At 44.3% G+C, this 20105-nt stretch overlaps 1 long non-coding RNA gene across 1 annotated transcript in view; it reads left to right on the top strand.

Annotated features, from left to right (window-relative positions):
- Positions 1-20105, top strand: part of LOC307219035 — a 34259-nt gene that overhangs the window by 12602 nt on the left and 1552 nt on the right. The window lies entirely within an intron of this gene.

A 20105-nucleotide genomic window follows, 5' to 3' on the forward strand; every position in this document is an offset into this window, starting at 1 on the left:
CAGGAGCTTGGGGCATTTGGATTTTTTTACTGAGTCTTTTTGTGGTCACTCAGTGTGGCTCATGCCCACTAGACCTGGTAGGGTGCTAGGCAGTCATGGGGACATAGCCAATGAGATCATGGGGGCATGGCCAGTTTTTCTGGCCCCCCCCATCCTCCTTCGCAATGGTACTGTAGACAATTAAGCATTGTAGGATGAAGAGTCACTCAGGTAAGGTGTCAGTGGTGGAGAGCGAGAGATGGAAGGGTAGTGGTTAATGGAAGAAAGCATGAGATATTTTCAGTCCTCTGGTGATGGGTGGCAGGGAGGGGCAGAGAAGGAATAGAAAGGGGGTGGGTGGAAATGCCTGGGTGGAAAGGGGGGAATTGGAGGGAATAGAGAGAAAAGGAGATAAGTCAAAGTGTGCGAGAAAGAGAGGCAGAGAGACAGAGAAGGAGGGAGGGAGTTTTATGCCTCTGGTGACAATCAAGAAACAAGCTACATGCACTGGACCAACTCCATCATGTCAAGAGCAGCATCCTCAACTTCAGAGTTGCCACAGAAGTAGGGTGCCCAGGGAAACCAGCACCAGCTACACCCCAGAACTGTAAGTGGAGATCTTCAATATATTTTCAATTGTCAACCTAGATTTTGGCTCAAAGCTTTCTTTGACCTGTAGGGTATCACTGTTTGTGCCTGACAAAGCAGCTAGTTTTTCATGTTATTTTTCATCTCCTTTTGTTTGAACAAATGCATTTGTTTTTATGTGTTTCAGGTGTGTGATAAGGAAAGTATTTACCCAGATCTTAAAAAATGGGGTCCACTTTTTTTTTTTTTGTGGCGGCGGCAGGAGGGGGCTTGAGTCAGTAGGGTTAGCAAGAAGTAACTTCTTGATCTTTGAAGACGGTCCTTGGTACTAATATAAAGTTTGCAACTAAGTCTTCAAAAGCAAAAACATTTCCAAGAATGTTAAACTTCAATTATTATAATTCGAACACTGTGCCTTTCTCTAAAGTGCGTGACAATGACAAAAAGGGAAGAAAAACAAATTAATGGGAAATGGTGAGGAGAATTTATGGACCAGAAAGATTGAGGAATTTTATTGGCTGTATGAAGAACAGATATTGTTGCAAAGACTAAATCAAAGTGATTAAGATGGATTGGCTGCATTTTAGGAATGCCTGCTGAAAGAAAACCATGACAAATTTTTAGATGCATTGCTATAAGGTAGAACTTCAGGATGGCCTTGACTAAGATGTATAGAAAAGATAGAAAGTGGTTTTTAAATGAGTAGTGTGTTTACAAACTGGAAGAGAACATGCCTGGAAAAAGAATGGAGGAAAATTGCTACCGTGGCAGCAAAGAGCCTATATTGAGAGATGTTCTTTATGCAGAAAAACCTCTTATAATCCCATTAGTCAAGATGTATGGAGTAGCAACTAGACGCGACAGTGGGAGATCTGTTTTGGGCTGTAATCTTATACTCACTTTCATGAGAATAAGCTCTATTGAACTCAGTGCAACTGATTTTGGAGCAGGGGTATATAGGATTGTGCTGTTTAAAATGTACCACAACAGGACCTCTGTCTATCTCAGCCTCCCCCAATTTGGTGGTCTCCAGATATTGTTGAACTACAGCTGCTAGAATCTCTGACTGAGGCTGATGTGAGTTGTAGTACAAAACACTGGGAGCAGGGAGGGCACCAGGTTGGGGAAGACTGGCCCATGCTTCCTCCCCATGGGGCAAATTGCAGTTATGGGATGAAAGTGGTGTGGTATGGGGGTGAATCTCCATTTTACTAGCACCATGACCCCAAACTGAATAATGACCTTATGCTTGATTATACTTTTGAAAAACTGTGGAAAAGAAGATCATGGATCTTTCACTTAGTACAATATAGTATTTTGGCTCAGATAGTCCAGTCCTGTGGGCGATGATGTCTACACGGCAATGCATAGGACAGGGGTCAGCAAACTTTTTCAGCAGGGGGCCGGTCCACTGTCCCTCAAACCTTGTGGGGGGGCGGGCGGGCTATATTTTAAAGGAAAAAAATGAACAAATTCCTATACGCCACAAATAACCCAGAGATGCATTTTAAATAAAAGCAGCTACGGCCACCCCAAACCTATCCGTGGTAATTTGGGGGCGCTGGGCGAATATTTGCACCCCGGCGTTGCATCTGCTAAAGATGGCCCTGACCTTCCTCTCTCAATTAGCCTTTTAAGTTGATATCTTTCCCTGTCTGCATACAAATTAGAATTTTTTCAAATAAAAATAAATAATTATATATGGCTTTCTTAAATTTCATTTATGTTCCCATTATTTGTCTGCTTTGATTTAACTAAATTATTCAAATGTATTCTACTTTTGATCTGATTCTGGATCTTTTTTAAAATTACCATTACTTTGCTGCAGGAGGTTCAGCAAAGCTAAAAACATCTATTTTCAGTCACTTAACTTCCCTGGCACTGAAGAAACTCTCCTTTGGTTTTTCTGAATGTACGAGCTTTCAGGAATGCTGTGACAGAATCTGAAGAAGCTTGGAAGCTGAATGAGCTCCACAGAATGCAAAGGTTCTTGTGGGATTTTGTAACTTGAATTGTGATCTATTTACCATTGTTAATAGCACATGCAAAATCTTTCCTTCCCTCTCTCTGGGAAGCCTTTTGTATTGTGCTTTACGGGTCAAATTGTGTTATTAGCAAAGGGCCTCTAGAAGGAGCTGTTGCTCTTTCCAAGTGACCTCCAGAGAAAAAAGAAAAGAGAAAAGTGCTCCCTATTGAGAGATGCTGGCTGGCTTTGTCAGACAACATAGCCCCAACTGGAAAGACAAAATGTGAAGATGAGAGAGACGTTGGTCCTAGAGGTTGGGTTTGAAATTTGACTCATGTTATTATATTTGAAGCCTCATTTCAATAGCAACTGGTTGCCACAGTCAAGAGTTTCAGATTTATGGTTTGAAACAGACTTATGAAAAGGCAAAATCAACAAGGACTCTGGTGGCACCTTAAAAAATGAACAGATTTCTATTTTCCAAGGCTAGAGCCAACTTTTCATGCAGTTCTTCAGCATGGTGAGCCTGTCTCCTTCCAGATGTTATTGAACTAGTAACTCCCATTGGACTTGCGGACTGAGGCTGATGTGGAGGTAACAACATCTGCAGGGCACCAGGTTGGAGAAGATTCATATAGTTAAACTAGACCATCTGAATGTCTGGAGGCAAATGAGTTCCAAAGATAAGAAGCCACAGAAGAAAGTGCATGGAGCTGTGAGACAATAGATGCTGGTTTTTGTTCTAAGGGCTAAAGCAGATATGATCTGGTAGGAGAGCCAGGAGTGTCTTTCTTTAGAGAGATGCCCTGTGCAGATTGATAGAGATGGTCTCAAACCCCTTGTATGGAAAATTATAGATTTAGCTTAGAAGTGCCATTTGCATTCAACCACAAAAGACAGATCCCTCCTCTAAAGAGCTTACAACCTAATTTTAGATAGATGGGAAGCCCACAGAGGGCAAGGTGGAAGAAGACAAACATTACTGTATCCCTATATGAGAAGGACCACATTCCTGGGACTGAATGTCCAGTGTCGGCAACTGCTCTGCAGAAAATCCTGGAGATTAGGCCGATTCCACTGTGCACTCACTATACATATTAATAAGAACCTAACAAGACATGGGTTGTTGTTTCTCCTTTAATAGAAGCCACAGGGACCCTTGAATTGAATCAGGACCATAGCACTGAAGAATGAGATTAATCCTTTATTCCAATTAGGCCTCACTGCCGTCTGTAGTTTACTGGTACCAAGGTATCCATGCAAGATCTGTAAGTTTTATTCTGCATGGCACAAATAGAAGATATGGGCAAGAGAATTTTAATCAGAAAAATAATATGGAGCTAACCCTACCTATTCTAGTGTCATATTCCTAATTTAACCAGTATCTCCTCTTTGCACCTATCTTTTTAATGCAGGAGAATCATAACTATCCCACACTGCATCTAATTTGGGCCTAAAAGACTGACTTTAAAAATTAGTAGCAGAAAAACACTGGGCAGAGGAAATCGTCTCCTGTTAAAAAATAATTCAAGGTTAGGTAAGACATCTATGGAGGAAATCAGCAGGTAGCTGGCCTTGCATATGCCTTGCTAGAAAAAGCCACTTCTGCCTTAAGGAGGAGGTGGGGTTCCACGTGTCCAGGGGGTGGGGAGGCCAGCCCCTGAGTGATTGGAGGGATTCCCAGCCAATTGGCTTGCTCCAGGGGTGTGGCCTGCCCCTTAAAGGCAGGACGCAGCTGGGGATCTCCCTCTTTGTGTGCCTGCCAACTGCTCCGGTTTTCCTGCCCTCCCGCCATCTAAGGTTTGCTTTCTTTGACCTTGCTATGGACCTTGGTTGGTCGCCGTTGAAGGACCTGGTAGGAATTTTTCCACTTGGCAGATTGGCACCAGCCACTTGGTTTTCGCCTACCTTGTAGCAAATCATCACAACTTTCTGGGTATTGGCGCTTAGGCATTGTAATAGTTCTATAGATGGGGAAAAGGGGAGGTAGTGCCACCACCTGCCCCACATTTTGAAGGGTAGTCTGTTAAAGGATTTGGGGATGTGTGTGGCCCTGTCTGAAGCCTAGGGAGGTTAGGGCCTAAGGCATGCCCCCTATTGGTGACCCCGGGGAGCTCCTAGTTGATGTGCATCAGCAGGACTCCCCCTACTGGTGTTAACCCTTCCCGGACTTCAAGCAGACGGGCTGGAGTCAGATATAGTCAGTTAGGTCCAATGCCTAAGCCAATACCGCTCATCACCTGTAACCAATAAAGTTGTGGCCTTCTTTAGCCCATTAACCTTAATAAATGCGTCATTATTTCTACTGGGGGGCAGGTGGGTTGGGAACTCACCATGCAACTGGCACATCAGGAAACTTGAATCTTGTGGCCAGAATGAAAAGCGAAATTGTCAAGAATGGGATGACATCAAAACCCTCCACCTAGTGCACTTCCACAGTGTGCATAGTGTATAAACTGTATGTCAGGACTGGAAATATTGGTGGCAGAAAGGAAGGCGGGACTACCACCTTTCTTGGTATGATTTCATGTGGGGTTTATTTTGGGAAGCACGTTCTCACTTGTCCCACATTACATTGCTCCCTATGATGCCGGACTCCTGCAATGATTAAAAAAAATTATAGGGAGTAATTTACTGCAGGACATATACAGACAAAGGCATCTGAAGCAGGCGACCCTTGCAGTAATAATTCCCTCAGTAAATCTGGTCGCAGCTGTTCCTGCTGATGCACTGACTCGTGGGTGAGATCAGAGCGCAGTAGAGCAGGGCTGCTCTGTGACTTCCTGAGTCATCAATCAGACTAGAAAGCATGTTGACACTACTAAGCTAAAGGACAAGAATCAGTGACACCTTGGCGCCTCTGCACGGCATAGGCTTGTTCTGCTAGCAGTCCCAGGGGGTTCTGGTGTCTGTCTCTCCTAGCTGTTGTCAGTCTGCCTGGCACCTGGCACCCTTTTCTCTGGCATTGGCTTCCACTGCTAGGCCTTCTGGCATGGTATGCCGAGCCTTCTTTTCCCAGATACAATTGCTGTCTCATGCTCTTTCCAAGCCAAGGTGTCGCTAACTAGCCCCTAAAAACAGCATATACCATCTCTGATGCTTCTTTTATCAGCTTCTGTTTCCATGTTCAGTGCCCATCTTGCAAATGCGGCTGTGCACAGTTATGTTCCAAACCTGTTCCTGAAAGTAAAATCCTGCCCTCCTTTTCCATCACCTTATTCATAGAATGGTTTGACCCTGTGAACCCCCCTGATGCCTGTGGAGAGGAGCATTGGGCTGGAGTGCCATGGTGGGGTCGCCCCTTGCCCACCTCCCTCCATCCCTGCCCACTCACTGTCTAGGGAGCATGCCAAGTGAGGAGAGACTGAGTACTGGCTGGGCAGCAATTCAGCAAGGGGGCTGGGGACATGGCGGTGAGGCCAAGCTGGGCTTTGGGTCCCAGAGACCCCCCCAGGGCAGACAGGGAAGGATAGGGAGCCAGGGACAGGGCCCAATGCATTTGGGTGGGCCAATGATCCCCACAGCAGCCCGTGTCTGCGTGGGGGTGCCTAGTTTGTGCCCCCTCAAAATTATGCATCCAGGGCCATGGCTCTCCTGGTCCTCCCGCGTTACGCCCCTTGGGTACATGTGGCTCATGCAACCACATCCCAGGATGTATCAAGGATTGTTTTTTTATTAGAAAGGGGTGCCAGCTATATAGGAAAGGTCCTACTGCATGGTTGCATTGGGTGTATGGAGCAGTCAGCCATGCGGGATCATGTTATGGAAAAGGGTCTCTTGTAAGTCTGCTGCTGCAATGGAAGGTTGTCTCACCTGGGCAAGATGTATTGACGAAAGACACCCTTTTCCAAATGTAGGGTGCTATTTGGCTCCTCTTATTGCTGTGATGGTTAGAGTACCAGAACACAGTACTCTGCTGCACTACATTCTCTCCCCATCCCCCGGCCTCTCTGCTTCCCTTGAGTTTTACAAGCTGTGCCCTGGGTCTGCATTCAGCTTCTTTTCACTTCTGCAAATCTCGGCCTCAAGGCAGAACAGGAACAGGAGCTATGTGAAATAGCTTCAGGCACCTGCCAAGGCTTGGCTCTTAATTTTGGATTTCCCTGTGCATCAGTTTCTCCAGATCATTTTTCGTTGCTCAGGAGGAAAACTGATCCATCAAGCTCTTTGCTTGTATCGCCTGTGGCATTGTCTAATTTCACACCCCCTTGTCCTACTCACAGCATGCTAGACGGATCTATCCCTCTTTGATTTCACATCTGCTGAGTCTTGGATCTTTTTTGCATTAGAGGTGTTGAGGACTTGATGCACTTCCTGCTCCTCTTGTTGGAATAACCCCCAGCACAGGCAGCCTCCCCTTTAGGATGCTGTCACTGAAGCTGCTTGATAGGGGAGCGAGCTAGATGGTTTTGTGGCTGCCCTCTGTTTACACATGTCCTTTGAGTGCAAGTCTGCTCTTGGCTAATTGCAGCAGGGCTCATGTCAGAGGCACTTTTTAATTGGCTTATGGTGTGAAAAACCGTGAAATCTGGGCCATGTTTTATTATAGTTCCTATCGCTCTGAACAAGATGGGAGTAATTAAACTCATGCTGTCATTTTAGCTCAGCTCAGCTCTGTTCAAAGCAGGGTTTATTTTTAAGCATTATAGATATGGCGCAGCCTTCTGATAGCAAAGTCAGGGATTTTGTGTGCACATTTCTATTCTCTGCCATAACCTGGTTGGTCCTGCCGTATATGCACTAAAACAAATGGGAGCTTTAGCCTTCCTATGAGTTTTGTAAGAGAAGAATTTGCTGCTAAGCCGGTCCCTTCTAGTGCGTGGAGTTGCTTTGCAGCTGCTAAGTGGACTTATCTTCCAGACACTATAATGTTTTTGTTCTGATCACTAAGCCAGTGAGGGGTAGGCACTTAGGAATGCAGTTTTGAAGGGTAAGAATTTCATTTCCTACTCAGCGTCACAGAAGATGCCAATCCCATTTTCAGGGCATACTTTTGAGCCAAGGCTCATCAGCATTAAGCCCCTGAATCTGCTTTGAATGTCAGTGAATGTCAGCGTAAAGTAATTGCAGTGGGTGCCTCTGAGTACATGCAGAGTGTCTCCCCCCCAAGGGATTTCCCCCTTCTCCTCCACCCATGTGTGCCCAGCATCATCCCCAAATCTGCACCAGAGGGTTGGGGGAACCCCAGAATGGATTTAGGGGGCACTCAGGGGGAGAAGAGAGGGAGAACTTTCTGCTGTGCAAGGAGAACTCTTTGTGCTGACAGAACATTTTGCTTGGTGCTGCACTGGATATAATTCATTGGCTTCTACCCTTTCTGCCTTCCTGCCCCTTATGCCTGGAACTGTCCTCCAAAACACATCTATGTGACCACTACACTCTCCTCAAAGCTGATCTTTTCCAGGACATTTTTGGAACAACTTCCTGGTCCCAATACTATATCACAACTAATCCAAAATACCTGTATTTAAAATAATTGTATATTCTTTCCCTGTTTATTCCTGTCTCCATTTCACCCCTTTCCTCTTTGTTTTCCACATGCCTTTTTAATGTTCGTAAGTCCTCTGCGACATGGATTTCTCAAACATGTTCTTCGTAAAGCATTATGTATATAGATGGTGGCGTCCTCATCAGTGATGTACTTGGATCCCGAAGATTTGGGTGGCCTTGGAAAAGTCACTTTCTCTCAGTGTAGCCTACCTTGCATGGGAGCTGTGAGGGTAACTCTGGAGTCCCTTGAGAAAGTACGGAAAACAAATATGCTAAAAATCACATCTCTATTCCATGGAAGCATCTTCTGCGTAAGAATTTGGCAATGTGTGAATTGGTTCTGACAACAGATTCTGATTCCACAGTAGGTCAGAGGATCTTGCTTCAGGCAAAATGTTGTGTCTTAGGTTTTTTTTGAAAAGTGGATTTAATTAAAAATTAATTGGAAACAAGTTTAACTATTAAAATGGCACTGCCCTATGAATAATGGATGGGATTTTAAAACACTGCCTTCTAACTGCCCAGCAAGAGCATACGTCTGCAAACTGGGGTTTTATGGGTCATGCATTAATTATTATTGTATCTGCTTCCTTTCACCCCCCTCCCATTCTCACAGAGAGCAGCCACTCTAGGATTTTTCGTCAATGGGTTAGCAGTGGCACAGTAGAAGGTCAGCCGCAAACCCCATGGTGTGGGATGGATTTTCTCTCCTTGAGCACAATGTGGTAGATCTAGATGCCAGAGGATGTATGAAACCCAGGCTGGCAGATGGGACAATGTTATCTGTTCAAATAAATGAATGCTTTGATGCAGGGCTTGAGCTGAAGGGGGGAAGGATTTGTTCCAACCCCTCTGACAAAGACTCAACCTCCAGCAGAGGAAAAAAGGCAGGCACTATGACCCACAAGTGACCAGGAGGAAGCTGAAGGTTGGATGCACTGGAAGAAGGCTATGTCTACTGCCTTCTCTTCCATAACACTGGACAGGGTGGCTGGAGGCTGCCGTTTGAGCAAACCCAAGAGCAAAGTGGCCCTTCACAATTGATGGAGCTTCTCAGAGCATTATTTTGCCAAACCAACCATGTGAGAAGCGGACCTCTGAATCGAGCCATCAAATCGAGCCATTTGGTCACTAGAGGGAGATAGAGCCATTTTTGTCTTTCAAAGGCTCTTAAACTCTACAAGAGTGGTTTACTTTAGTGCCCAGCCAAAGAGTCTCGGAAAAGAATTGTCTGAATAATTTTTGAAAATTTAATTTCTTGAATGTTGGAGAATTTCAGCTCTCCCCAGGAGAATGTTCAGCAAAATGTCCCCTGAATCTTGCAGTGCAGAGAACGTTGGCAGGCCATTTCCACCCAGTCCATGTTTTATTGCTGCAAAGAGAGGATTATTATCTCCTTGGCGTGGTCAAGGGGGAACTAGACTGCAAAACCAGAATCAGGCAGCTGCTCTTTGGGTGTAGGGAAAAGCATTGTGCTGTTTTCCTTCCTGAAGCACACCCCATCCACCTGACAAGCTAAATCGATACTGAACATAATGACTTGAACAAAGGAAAATCCATGCTAGCCTTGAATGTTCAGCCATGCTCCAAGGAAGAATATGTTTCTTACTAAGCATCATCAGGGCATAAATATTTGATGGCTGAGAGGAGGCCACTGTATGAATTATGGAAAAGTTCCAAAAGAAACACAAGCCATTATTGCTGGAAGGTCATATTGCTGCTGACTTGAGGAACAAACACCTGCTGGGCAACCCCCTCTTTTCTCTGCAAGGATGTGTCAGGGGAGTCGTGGTCCATGTTAGAGCAGAATCTGTGTGGTGCTTATTGTTGCTGTCTTGGGAGAGGGAGTCTCTGCCCCATCAAAGAGGCGTAGTTCACTCCTAAGCATGTTTATTGAGAAGCAGCTCTGACGGAGTCCAATTGGGGCTTAAAAAGGTAAAGGTAAAGGTACCCCTGCCTGTACGGGCCAGTCGTGTCTGACTCTAGGGTTGTGCGCCCATCTCACTTAAGAGGCCGGGGGCCAGCGCTGTCCGGAGACACTTCTGGGTCACGTGGCCAGCGTGACAAAGCTGCTCTGGCGAGCCAGCACCAGCGCAGCACACGGAAACGCTGTTTACCTTCTCGCTATAAAGCGGTACCTATTTATCTACTTGCACTTAAGGGTGCTTTTGAACTGCTAGGTGGGCAGGAGCTGGGACCGAAAGACGGGAGCTCACCCCGCCGCGGGGATTCGAACCGCCGACCATGCGATCGGCAAGCCCTAGGCACTTACCAATTGGGGTCCCTTACCAATTGGGGCTTACTCCCTGCCAAATATGCTTACGGTTGCAGCCTTAGCGGCTAAGTTTTGCTTGCCTCAGAGCCTTTTGATGCAACCAGCTATTGGTACAATAGTGGCAAGTTTCACACAGACCATATGCCTTCCCTCAAAGATCCATTTCTGTGGCGAGAGCATCAATTCTTCCCAGCGATCCAGCTGCAATTGTATCTGGGAAATACAAGACTTCCCGCAGCTAGCACGTTTATTTGTGATTCTGTTAATGATAGCACACCTCCCTCCCCATGTCTGTGACCTCATTTTTGTAGTCTCTCTCTTAAACTGCTATTCTTCACAGTCTCCCTTCCCACTTGCAACTTCAGCACTTAAAGGCTCATCCAGCAATGTTTTTTTAAAGATTTGAAAGACAGCAACATTAACCCTCTGCAGCAACACCCTGTCATTTTTTAAACCTTTAATTCCAGGTGTTTATGTATAACATTTCTCAGTGGCCTTAGCAGTAATTCACATTCTGAGTGGTGTTTTTCACTTTTTTATGCTTTGCACTGCAATATGATGACTTTGCAGTTCATGTTCTGTGCGTAGTCCTCTCTTGCACATGAAATATCCTTGTTGTCAAGATGGTAAAACGTGGGGTGGACAGTACCACTGTTTGGTGGACCAACAGCTGGTTGGACAACCATACCCAATGAATGCTCATTAAAGTCTCTGCATCTTTGGTGGAGTGCTGCTGCTCTGTCCTGCAACTATTCAATGACAAGGTGAGGATCCATAGCTCAGTGCTGTAGGACATTTCTTGCATGTATCAGGTCCCAGTTTCAATCCATAACCTACCTCAGTTACACGGAGAGAGAAAAATGACCAAACTCTGAGGATGCACGAAGTAGTAAGGATTATCTTCCTTACTTTTCCTGCCAGGGAAAGCAGGGGATATGACCTCACAGAGTATTCTCTCTAGGAATTTACAGGGGAGAACTCCACGTGTCTTAACTCTTTGCTTGTCTAGCAAAGCTTGAAGTTTTATTTTGGTAGATTATTTCTCACAAGATGGGGTATAAATGTAAAAACTTACAGAAAACATAAGAAGAAGCTGCTGGATCAGGCCAAAGGGCATCTCACAGTGGTGAACCAGATGTCTGTGGGAAGCCTGTAAGCAGAAACTGAGTGATAACAGCACTCTCCCTACCTGCGATTTCCAGCAACTGGTATTCAGAGACATACTACCTCTGAGGTGTTCAGAGACTTAACAAATGTGCTTTGCATGCAGAAGGCCCCAAATTCAATCCCTGGCAGCTCCAGGTGAAGGTCCAGGAAGAGCAGGAGATGTGAAAAAGGCCTCTGCCTTGGATAACCCAAGGGCTAAATGGACAAATAGCCTGATGCAGCTTCCTATGTTCTAAAATAAACCAGGATTCTTGTTGTGTTGTGACCATTTTTTGTTTTCTCCAGGCAAGGTGAGCTGATATGGTGTTGTTTTGTGTGCTCACATGTGCCCTTGAAGTTTTCATCTTATGTGAAGATAGGTATATTGACTTCATTATTACATAATAGATACAAGAAACATGACTGTGCTTATTTAGGAGCCAGGTCTGTGTGACACCATTGCTTCATCAATAGGCAAAGTACTCACATGGGTCCATGCCTTATTCTCATGGTCCTACTGAATGGATCAGTGGCGACGTAGCAATTAAAGCTAATTGGATTTCAGTTGCTGGCAACATGCAGTAGCTTTCCTGTGCGGATCTGAACAATTTTGCAAATGGGCAAACACCAGGGAAAAGCTGCCGGAGATAGTGAAAGATTAGTTTTATCTGCTGCATCTTCTTTCTGACAACACGGCTTCCGACAATCGAGGAAATGAGGTCAAGGTAGCTCAGCAGGTAGGCTTCAGACATGTGCCCTGTTAACCCACTAGATGAGTTTAGCGGTGAAGGCCATTTTTAAATAAACCTGTGAAAGTGGCAGATCTTCAGGCAACAGTATGAGAACCATCTAGTGCTTTGGAAATGTTTGTGCTGTCCATTGCACTCCAAGATGGCAAAGGGCCCATGTTATGTGTATAGGTGCAAACTCCTAGGGGTGGAGGTGTCTTTGGTTCCCTGAATATGTGTTGGCGGGGGGCTGAGCCCCTACAATGTTGAGGGGGTGAGCATGGAGCCATGTATGGTGCAGCATCAGTGGCTGGCTCCTCCTGAGCACAAGAGACGAGGAGCCACTGGACATTGAAGCTGCACAAGCGCTGGACTGCATGCTCAGCCTCCTCTTGATGATGTGCATGTGTGATGTCACAGGTATGTGACACTGCTCATACGTGCAACACAGGGCCCCTTCAATATTGGGTGCAGTATTGAACATATTGCAGCATTGAACAGTCCATTAGTGAGGCAGGAAGTTGTCAGATAGTGGAACACAACTTTCAACTATATGTACCTCCGCAGCCACATATAAACAGTGAAAACTCTGGTGACTGAGAATCTACTATGGACCAATGCTTGCTAATACAAGATTTAATGAAAACATACTATTAAAATACAGAAGGTACATGTAAATGTTGCTTGCTTCATTGAAACGATTTTATTATGCTGTTCAGATAATGACTGCAGTAGTTTATCAAACACAGTGGGAGTTGACCTTTTAAAATATCTATCACAATGGGACTCATTCAAGTGTTTAACTGTTTTTAGGAGGATTCATGTAATGCATAGTGGGAGATAAGGGATGGAGACAGGGCAAATCAGGATCCTGAAGGGCTTCAGAGAGAAGCAAGAGGATAGCTGCTGTGGCTAAGACAAGATGTCCAAAACTGAAGTCTTCCAAAAAGCAAGTAAGGTAAAGGTAAAGGTACCCCTGCCCGTACGGGCCAGTCTTGACAGACTCTGGGGTTGTGCGCCCATCTCACTTAAGAGGCCAGGGGCCAGCGCTGTCCGGAGACACTTCCGGGTCACGTGGCCAGCGTGACATCGCTGCTCTGGCAAGCCAGAGCCGCACACGGAAACGCCGTTTACCTTCCCGCTGGTAAGCGGTCCCTATTTATCTACTTGCACCCGGAGATGCTTTCGAACTGCTAGGTTGGCAGGCGCTGGGACCGAGCAGCGGGAGCGCACCCCACCGCAGGGATTCGAACCGCCGACCTTTCGATCGGCAAGCCCTAGGCGCTGAGGCTTTAACCCACAGCGCCACCTGCGTCCCTGACCCAAAAAGCAAGATGTCTATGCTATTCAATAACCTGCTGCAAAAGATTTGTGAAACACTTTGAGGTCAACATTGCTCAGATATGTGCTGAACCTGATGCTACAACTAGTCCAGGTCTGTTGGAGGTCCATGGAGTAATGTTGATTTTCAACCTGTTGGATCAGTTTCAGTTGTTCCAGCCCAATGACATGGACAGGACACTAGTTCCCCATCCATGGCTGTTTCTGGACCAGAAAAAGCTGCCCTTAGTAGCTCTGCCTCCACTTCTCCAGCCTCTAAAGGCTGCAAATCTATAATGAAGTGAAGTTCATTGTAATAACATTTGAAAAATGTAGGGACTGGAAGATGAGTGATTAGACCTCTCCTTGGTAGCATTTGTTCTTGCTAATATGTGAAAGATCTTTCTTTAATCGTCATGTCAGGAGCAGAGAGAGCATGTGCTTACTATCTGTCACAGTTAATTTCACCACCAAACACTTTCATAAAGGAGTGAAAAATAGAGGTGGCTTAGTATTACCAAATGATTTTGGAAGTTTAAAAAACCCTCAACACATTTCAAAATGTGAGCTCTAAGAATGTGTCTGTTTCTTCCTCCCCTCTGGAAATCATTATATCTGGCATTTGCAAACATGATCACATTTCTGGAGTGCTGTATGTCAGTAGAAGGAACCAGGGCACATTTTTTTCTTTTTCAACTTACCCTCCAGCTACATGTAGAATAACAGATGGGGCTGCAGTGAGATGCATGCAGGAAAAGGAATTTCCTGGCTCAATAATTTGCTCACTCTCTCATATAAGAGCATTTTATATGATGTAAAGGACTCCAAGGCCCCAGCTTATCCTGTGGTCTAACACAGGCAGGGCTTCCAAATGTGTTTATAATGCAAAAGATAAACTATGCTTTAACCTCTATTTTACAGATGGGAAACTCTTTGATTCATCCAAAATTATATGGAACGAAAAGGCAGGAATTGCATCAAGCTCACTTCAAGTCCCCAATCCGGCAGTCTTAGAAATATGTCCTTGGAAAAACATAATCACAGAGCCTCTTGAGAAGACTGTGTGTACACCATTCTTCTGCAACAAAGCAAAATGAAATAAGTCAAAGGCTTTTCTTTTGGCTGGTAAAAACAACCAAGAGTCTTGTGGCACCTGAAAGGCTAACAAATGTATTATGCCTATGAGCTTCCTTGGACTACAGTCCACCTTATCAGATGCATAAATTTTATCCTGAGTTGCACGGGTATATAGAAATGTGGTTTGGAAGGCGGGGAGGTTGGAAACAGTGAGGTCAGAAGAAAGTGAAATGCAGAAAAGTACAGATAATAATCATGTTGTTTTGTTGATGTTTCTCTGAGCACTTGCTTCTTCTCTAAAGCTGATGATGAAAACAATAATTGGTGTCTGAACTTGCTGTTCAGCAGCCCTTGTGGGCAGAAAAATGGTCTTCCCTCATTCTATTATTTAAACTGATATTCTTCTGATTAACAGCCATTGTTTCTTCTCTGCTATCATCAAAAAAGGTGAAGCATGGACTGCTGACATTTTCTTAGTTCATGCTTGCAGATTTTAAATCTCTGATCTCTCCCTAGCCTTCTGAAGGGTGAACAGTCCTGGTTATTACATCTCTTTTGTCTTTTTCTCATAGGCTGTGCTATGGCACTTCCAGACTGTTGCTATTTTCTGCTGGTGTTCAATTACATACTGGCAAATTCAGGTTGCTCAGTTAATTTGATTTGGTGCTCTTGTGCAACAAATCTGCCCCCATCACTCTTTTTGCGATAAGGAAAGTGATGGGAGATGTTTCATACAACATTGAATAACCTCCTAGCAAATTAATCAGAATGAATATGCAACAAATAACTGATGTCGCCTAACCTCCCTGCAAACTTTGGGCAAACAAATCTGGATGAATGCTAAATTAAGTATGGAGCTGACATCAATCTCCTCTGAACCATCCCCAGTTAGTGATATCCAAAGTGAACATGATATTGCAAGGAGGGTATCTCTATTGCTGATATTTCATTTTTGTGAACTCTTACCAGAACAGCAGTGCCTGTTTTGTTCTGTAGCCTCTTACTTTTGAGATCTAAATTATTCATTTGCTTTGAAAACTTTACCTCTCTCTCTCTCTCTCTGTGTGTGTGTGTGTGTGTGTGTGTGTGTGTGTTCACACGTGTGCATGCTTCAGTATGGATTTCATTCATAGTTTCCTCTTGGCTAAAGGAAGGTTGCTAGGCTTCTACCAATAAATGTTGGAGACAACACATCATTTACAAATGGGGCAACTGTTGGCTATTTGCAGTATAGTAACGCTGCAGAGAGCTTGCTGGGGAGACCATGCATTAAAAAGGGACTCAAAAATAACTTAAACAAGGTTTTAGTTACAAAAACAAAAACTCCATTTACACTAAATACATCAACAAATAACCATGACCGAACCACCAACCCATCCTCCAGGGTAATGGGAGAGCTAGGTGCTGCTCCTTATATACTACACCCAATTGCTGACACAGCTTAATCAATACAACTCAGCAGCACATGCTATGTTTCACAGCTGTAAAGCTGGGTCTCGTTATTTTGCTCTGGCCCTTTCTCTGGCCCCTTAAAGACATACACATCGGGTGGAACAATGATGAACCTTTACATTTAAAGAAATCATTCAACAGCAACTACTCAAACATTATATAGAAGGGTAACCCTATGGGTCAGTCCTTGTCCACCAAGTTATATAAATCAGGGGTGGCTAACCCATGTTTCTCCAGATGTTGTTGAACTGCAGCTCCCACCAGCCTTGGCCATTGGCCATGCTTTCTGGAGCTTATAGGCGTTAGAATCCAACAACATCTAGAGGGTGCCAGTTAGCCACCTCTGTTCAATGTATTACCCTCAGAACTCAACTAAGAGCTTATCCACACTTACTTTTTGCCCTGCTCTTTCCAGGCAGAGGTCTGCACTTCAACGCTCCATGCCCGAGCATTTTGCATTTTCTTTTCTTTTTTGCCCTGAGCTTTCCAAGCGAAAACTTGCTCTTTAAAACTGAATCAGAGGAAATGCTCTATCTGGGTTTCTCTGTCTATCTTCTGCCAGAGTAAGTTAGTAATACAAATAAGTCTGAAAATAAGGTCTGCATCACCTTTCTAACAATGGTGAGAGAAAGAAAGGACAGGTTAGTAAGGCAGAGGAACATAGGAAACAACTCTATACCAGATCATTTCTCCACTAAACCCAGTATGGTCTGCTCTAACTGCCATTAGCTCTTGTGGGTTTTAGGCAAATGCTCTTTCCCATCTCAGTCACATAACCAGAGATGATAAAGATTCGAACTGGGACCTTCTGTTTGCAAAGTTTTTGTACCATTGAGCTACAGTTCCTTCCCCTGACAGAGTTACAGAAAAGTACAAGGTCCATCACCTGCATTCTAATCTAATGTTGATATGGAAACAGTGCTAGCTGACATCTGATGCCCACTATCAATTTGCTATTAGGCTGAATTTGGGCCTCTGTGTGGTTCATTCCTCAAATGACAATTTGCTGTTCATGCTTCCTTTGTCTAGCAAGAATTGCAGCCCTTCTCTCTGTTTGCACGTGCCATGCACCGTGCAGAAGCCTTTCTGAAAGCATAAGGCCCTGGAATAGAGCTCTTAGTGGAATTTTGGCAACCGGCATGCCTAACAGATTATTTTTAAAAATAGGCTGGGGGAAAAATGCCCCCAGTGACAGCCGCAAGCCTGTTCTAAATTGGGATTAAAACGGATTTTGCTTTGTACAACATTTAGCCTAAAACAAATGGCACCACTAATGACATTAGCATGGCCAACATTCTCTGCTTATTAGGCAGCTCTGTGGCTTGGGCATTGCAAAGAATCCCTCCAGGGCTTAATAAGCCGTATTGGCCTCATGTTATTACTGTAACAGCATGGCTCCTTGAGCTCTGAGCCAAGGAGATCAGAGAACACAAACGATTCCAAGCTCAGCAAGAAGATGACACAAAGAAACTTATTCAATTTGTTTTAAATTTGGATCCATGCGTGACCTTGGGCAAGCTGCTTAATTTCATTGGTTTTCCATCTTTAAGATGGGAAATGATTATGCTTCTTTGACTTGTCTTGGGTGTCTCATTTGTAAGGCTTTAGGACAGGGATTGTTTCTCACTCGAGCTGAACTAAGCATTTGCAGCACAACTCATATCCATCAAAATTAGCAATTTAGATCATCTTAATCTGGATATAGAACTCTTCCCCAATTTGAAAGGTCTGCCAGCAGAGTTGTGGCTGTTGCTTAATGAACTAAAAGGCCAATGGATGAGATGAAATATGTTGAGCCAGAGAAAGTGGGCACACGAAAGCACACAACATGACTGTGCATTACTATCTTGCAGACAGATCAAATGTGAACATACCAAAGTTTCTCTGTTCACACATCCTCCACATACAGACTGACATTTTCAAGGGATCTAAAGCCCGCAGAATAGGAATGGGGAACTTGTGTATTTCCAGATGTTGTTAAACTCCGATCAGGCCAAGCATATTAGCACTTTGCACAATCAGAATCCATTCTCTGCTGAGCTGGTAATTTAATGGTGATGACAATATCAGATTTGTATGGATATCTGCAAATCTGATGACAATATCAGATTCACCATTGGGTTTAGAGTAGATGATATGAATGTTCACCCAAAGATGTATCACTTGAGCTATGGGAGCAATGAATGACTCCTTCCCAAAGCATCCAAAATATTTCCTTATCTCAGGTTCAGTTTGTCAGCACTGTCTTGTGTTGTGACCAACAAGTGAATGTTATTTTGACCCTGTGCCTTGCACTGAGAGCTAATCCCCTGAGTAGATTTAGGGAGCTGCCTTATACAGAGTCAGATCATGGGTCCCTCCAGATCAGTGTTATCTGTGCTGACTGGCAGGTGCCCTTCAGGACTTCAGACAGGTGTCTCTCCCAGCTCTGATTGGAGATGCTGGGGACTGAGCCTGGAAGCTTCTGGATGTAAAGCATGCACCTTTCCATGGAGCTACAGTCCTTCTCCAGAGTACAGTACAGACTAGGCAAAACACACACACACACACGACTTTGCTTCCATTTGTCAATGGAATTAGCAGGCCAAAACCAAAATAAATTCCTTCTTAGGCCTTTACATGGCCATCTGCTCCTGCATTGTGATCCAGGTGGTTGGATGCCAAATCTGTTCTGAATATGCCAACTGAGGAGTGGGCATTGGGCTTACAAAAAAGAAACACAAACAACCTCTTCTAAGCCTTGCCCTGTCCAGCTCCTGACATCCCTCCCCACATGAGATGGATGCAAGGCTGCCAGACCCCCAGACCCATTTCAAGGCTTGTGTGCATGGGGGGAGGGCAGCAGGGGTTGAAATTTTGTTAGGATGATGGTCTAGGTTGGCTGTTGGAACAGGCAAATGCTTTCCAGTAGCATCTTGAGTTTGTCTCAAACCCATACTGACGTTTGCTTGATCTTATTTAGGTTTCTTTTTCCTCCTTTGCTGTACATTCAAGGTGTGTTGCAATATGTTATCACTTGACCTGCTCACAACAACCCTATAAAAGGAAGGTGATAGAGTGACCTACTCAAAGCCACAAAATAAGGTTTGTAGGTGGGGTTCTCATGTCTAATCATATGATTTTTTAAAAATAAAACAACCAACTTAATTCAAAGTACCATAATAAAACCTCACCTTAATCTCAGCAGCTGACCAGGATGACTAGGCTATGCATTGGACAGGTGTGGGAGAGTGTAGATCAGGTGAATTCACTTTGAAATGCAGACCCAGCAGATTTGTTGAGCATCCCTAGCTGACATACCTTAACACGAATCCCCCCCTCAATACAAGTAACAATAAAAATCACACAAAAATATCAGTAAAAACTATTTCCATCTACTGCCTCACCTAGTTGTTAATGGCAAACTAAAGATAGGCCAGCAGTTCTTATTGCTCAGAAGTTTTCTTGAATAAGTGGGTGTTGCACTATCTCCTAGAAATCAGAACAGAAGTAAACAATTATGCCTTGCATCACCATATTTTATGTTCAGCAACCACGGGTACTCTTTTCTGGAGGGAATCTGAAGCATTACAAGTTATTACACATCAATTTTCTTAAAATGTGTGCAGTTACAAAATCAGCAAGCCCTTGATTGCATCTCAGGTATTTGGGTAGTGTTAGCGCCTGTCAGTCATGCATCCTCCATAACTATACGGTCTGTTTAAAAACTCCCTTGCTATGTAAGGCAGGGAGCAGTCAGATCTTCTCTCACTGCCTAAGTAGGTGGGAGCCAGCCCCCTTTATATATAATATGCATGAAGCCCTGGGCAGACCATGATCTGCCCTTCTTTGAACATGACAGAGTAATCAGCAGCAGAGTTGAAAATTGTTCTAATTGCTGAGTGTAGGCTTTCCCACCGTGCAAAGTATTATGGTGACACGTCCTCTCCCGCCCTCATCTAGCTTCCTCTGTTGCTGGGAAGGTTAATTAGTGTAAGACTGAACATCATCTCCTTTGATCTTCCAGCCTTGATTCATTAGTTTTCAAAAAGAACCAATGGTGAGAGCCCAGAGGATCCTCAAATCTCATATTAATCAACCCCCC

Source organism: Podarcis cretensis (genome assembly GCF_951804945.1).
Source record: "Podarcis cretensis genome assembly, chromosome: 6".
Lineage (NCBI taxonomy): Eukaryota > Metazoa > Chordata > Lepidosauria > Squamata > Lacertidae > Podarcis > Podarcis cretensis.